The 4,590-nt window shown below is 40.4% G+C and overlaps 1 long non-coding RNA gene across 1 annotated transcript; it reads right to left on the reverse strand.

Moving 5' to 3' along the window:
* Positions 1 to 6: 6 nt before the first annotated feature.
* Positions 7 to 4,003, reverse strand: LOC139025675 (uncharacterized). Its single transcript, XR_011477291.1, has 3 exons — positions 3,989 to 4,003; positions 3,497 to 3,521; positions 7 to 1,456 (listed from the first exon to the last, which is right to left on the reverse strand). It is a non-coding gene; the product is annotated as an uncharacterized lncRNA (long non-coding RNA).
* Positions 4,004 to 4,590: the final 587 nt, after the last annotated feature.

The following is a 4,590-nucleotide window of genomic DNA, read 5'->3' on the forward strand; positions in this document are numbered from 1 at the left end:
GGAACAGCGTGAGAACCCAAGAATAAGAACCCACCATGTCGTGTAACTGTAAGATAATGGGTAGCTTATAGAATAGTCATCAACATCATCACCATTATCAACATTATATCATCACTATTGGAGTCATTACCAACATTATATCATCACTATTGGAGTCATTATCAACATTATATCATCACTATTGGAGTCATTATCAACATTATATCATCAACATCAATACCATTATCAACATTATATCATCACTATTGGAGTCATTATCAACATATCATTATTTTTGGAGTCAATATCAACAGTATATCATCACTATTGGAGTCCTTATCAACATTATATCATCGTTATTGGAGTCATTATCGTCATTATTGGAATCATTATCGGCATCATATCATCATTGTTGGAGACATTATCAACATTGTTGGAGTCGTTATTGAAGTCATTATCAACGTCATATTATTATTGGAGTCATTATTGACATCATATCATCATTATTGACATATCATTATTATTGGATTCATTATCAACATCATATCATCATTATTCGGAGTCGTTATCAACATTATCCACATTACATCATCATTATTGGAGTCATTATCAACATTACATCATCATTATTGGAGTCATTATCAGCATTGTATCATCATTATTGGAGTCATTATCAACATTATAGGAGTCATTATCAACATTAGTGGAGTCATTATCAACATTACATCATCATTATTGGAGTCATTATCAACATTACATCATCATTATTGGAGTTATTATCAACATTACATCATCATTATTGGAGTCATTATCAACATTATTGGCGTCATTATCCACATTACATCATCAGTATTGGAGTCATTATCCACATTATATCATCATTATTGGAGTCATTGTCAACATTATATGGACTAATAAACTGATGAAGATGATTTAATTTGACATAATTTCATTTCAACGTGAGTGCTTTCACAAGCAACTATTATACATTCCCCCCCCAAAAAAATGTAAGTACGGTATTTCATGGTATAAAAAAATAAGTTAAGAATCTGCAAAAAATATTTACAAGATGAACAATGTCTACAAGAAATGTTGTGTGTTACTTTCTACACAATGAGACTCTCTCTTTACGCAGTTGTGTATAACAACCAAACCATTCATTTAGTTTTAGTAGTAAAATCCTCGATACACATTTCCGTTTCAAGTTTAGCAATTTTAATATAACACAAACACATTTAAATAACTGAACCATTTAAAAATGGTTTCACTGCAGACTGATGCAGCTGTGGGTTTAAAACACAAGGAAAGAAGGAAAGACAGTGGAACGTCTCTCTATCCAAGGTCTCTTCTTCTCCTCTCCTCCTTTCAAGGAATGACAAATGAAGAGGTAGACACACATCCTAAGAGCAGGGGTTTCCTTCTTTAGTCCTTCATCCACAGATGAATCCTAACCCTACATCCACAGATGAATCGTAACCTACAGCTACAGATTAATCCTGAACATACAGTAACAGAGTAATCCTAAACCCTACAGGCTACAGAGGATCCTAACCCTACAGCTTCAGTTGCAATCCTAACCTACAGGCTAAGATGATCCTAACCTACAGGCTACAGAGGAAGTCCTAACCTCCAGCTACAGAGGAATCCTAACCTACAAGTAAGAGTAATCCTAACCTACAGCTACGAGAGGAACTCTGAACCCTACAGCTAAGCGGATCTAACTCTACGAGCTACGGAGGGATCTGGAACCTAAGCTACAGAGGAATCTAACCCACAGCTACAGAGTAATCTAACCTACAGCTACAGAGGAATCTAACCTACAGCTACAGAGAAATCTAACTACAGCTACAGAGTAATCCTAACTACAACTACAGAGTAGATCCTAACCCTACAGCTACAGAGGAATCCCTAACGTACAGCTACAGAGGAAATCCTAACCTACAGCTGAGGAATCCTAACCTACAGCCTACAACATAATCCTAACCCTAACAGTACATGATGAATCTAACCTCACAGCTACAGAGGAATCCTAACCTAAGTACAGAGGAATCCTAACCCTATCAGCTACAAGGTATCTAACCTACACTAACAGAGGAATCCTTAACCTAACAGCTACAGAGGATCCTAACCTACGCTACAGGGAACTCTACCTACAGCTACAGAGGATCCCTAACCTCCAACAGCTACAACATAATCCTACTCTAACACGCTACAGAGGAATCCTAACCTCCACCTAAGAGGATCCTAACCTACAGCTACAGAGGAACCTAACCCTAACGCCTACAGAGGATCCTAACGCCTACAGCTACAGAGGAATCTAACCTACAGCTACAGAGGAATCTAACCTACATGCTACCACATAATCCCTAACCTACAGCTACAGAGGAGATCCTAACCCTACAGCTACAGAGGAATCCTAACCCTAAGCTCCACATAATCTAACCCTCCAGCTACAGATGAATCCTAACCTACAGCTCACACGAGTAATCTAACCTACAGCTACAGAGGAAGTCCTAACCCTCCTACAGAGGAATCCTAACTACAGTACCAGAGGAATCCTAACCTACAGCTTAACAGAGGAATCCTAACCTACAGTAAGTAATCCTAACCTACAGCTACAGAGGAACTCTAACCCTACAGCTACGAGTAATCCTACCCTACAGCTACTAGAGGATCTAACCTACAGCTACAAATAATCTAACCCTAACAGCTACAGAGGAATCCTAACTCTCCACCTACAGAGGAATCCTAACTACAGCTACAGAGGAATCCTAACCTACAGCTACAGAGGAATCGAAACTAACCCTACAGCTTACAGAGGATCTAACCTCCAGCTACGAGGAATCTAAGCCTCGCTACAGAGAATCTCTTAACCCTACAAGCTACAGAGGAATCCTAACCTAGCAGTACAGAGTAATCCTAACCACAGCTACAGAGTCTCCTACCCTACAGCTACAGAGTAATCCTAAACCCTACAGCTTGGACAGAGTAATCCTTAACCCTACAGCTCAAGTAATCCTATCTACAGCTACAGAGGAATCCTAAGCTACAGCTAGAGTAAATTCCTACACTACAGCTACAGAGTAATCCTAACCTAACTACAGGAGTAATCTAACCTACAGCTACAGAGGATCTAACCTAGCAGCTACAGAAGTAATCCTACCTACAGATAAAGAGGAATCCTCACCTATAAGCTACAGAGTAATCCTATACCCTAACAGCTACAGAGTATCCTAACCCTACAGCTACAGAAGTAATCCTAAACCTACAGCTACACGAGTAATCTAGGACCCTACACGTCACAGAGTAATCCTAACCTACAGTAACACAGGAACGTTAACCCTAACAAGCTACAGAGTAATCTAACGCCTACGCTACAGAGTAATCTAACCTACAGCTACGAGGACTCTAACCTACAGCTACAGAGGAGTAATCCTAAACCCTACAGCTAACAGAGTAATTCCTAACCCTACAGCTACAGAGTAGATCCTAACTACAGCTACAGAGTAATCCTAACCCTACAGCTACAGAGTAATCCTAACCTACAGCTACAGAGTAATCTAACCTACAGCTACAGAGTAATCTAACCTAACGCTACAGAGGAATCTAACCCTAACAGCTAAGAGGGAACTCTAACCTCACAGCTGAGAGTAATCCTAGACTTAACAGCTAAAGGAATCCTTAACCTACAGTAACGAGGAATCCTATAGCTACAGCTACAGAGTAACCTACCCTACAGCTACAGAGTAATATCCTAACCCTACAGCTACAGAGGAACTCAACCTCCAGTACAAGAGGAACTACACTACACACACATCACAGCTACAGAGTACCTAACCCTACACAGATACTGACCATAACTACACCTAACAGCTACAGAGGAATCTACCCTACGCTACAGGAGAACTCTAACCCTACGGCTACAGAGGAATCCTTACCCTACAACTACAGGGATCCTATCCCTACAGCTACAACATAATCTACACCTACAGCTACAGAGAATCATAACCCTACAGCTACAACAATAATCTAACCTACGCTACGAGGAATCCTAACCATCCACTTACAGAGGAATCCTACTACACTACACAGAGGAAATCCTAACCTACAGCTACAGAGGAATCCTAACCTACAGCTACAGAGAACTACCTCCAGCTACAGAGGCATCCTAACCACAACTACAAGAGGATGCCTAACCCCTCAGCTACAGAGGAATCCTAACCCTACAGCTACAGAGTATCCTAACACAGCTACAGAGTAATCGCTAACCACAGCTACAGAGTAATCCTAACCCTACAGCTACAGAGTAACCCTAAACCTACAGCTACAGAGTAATCCTAACCTACAGCTAAAGGAGTAATCTAACCCTACAACTACGAGTAATCTAACCCTACAGCTACAGAGGAGACTCTAACCCTACAGCTACAGAGTAATCCTAACCTACAGCTACAGAGGATCCTACCTACAGCTACGAGTAATCTAACCCTACAGGCACAGAGTATTCTAACCCTACAGCTACAAGAGTAATCTACCTACAGCTACAAGTAATCTAACTACAGCTACAGAGGAACTCTAACCCTACAGCTACAGAGTAATCCTAACCTACAACTA

The sequence above is a fragment of the Salvelinus sp. IW2-2015 genome, unplaced genomic scaffold (genome assembly GCF_002910315.2).
Source record: "Salvelinus sp. IW2-2015 unplaced genomic scaffold, ASM291031v2 Un_scaffold3052, whole genome shotgun sequence".
NCBI lineage: Eukaryota > Metazoa > Chordata > Actinopteri > Salmoniformes > Salmonidae > Salvelinus > Salvelinus sp. IW2-2015.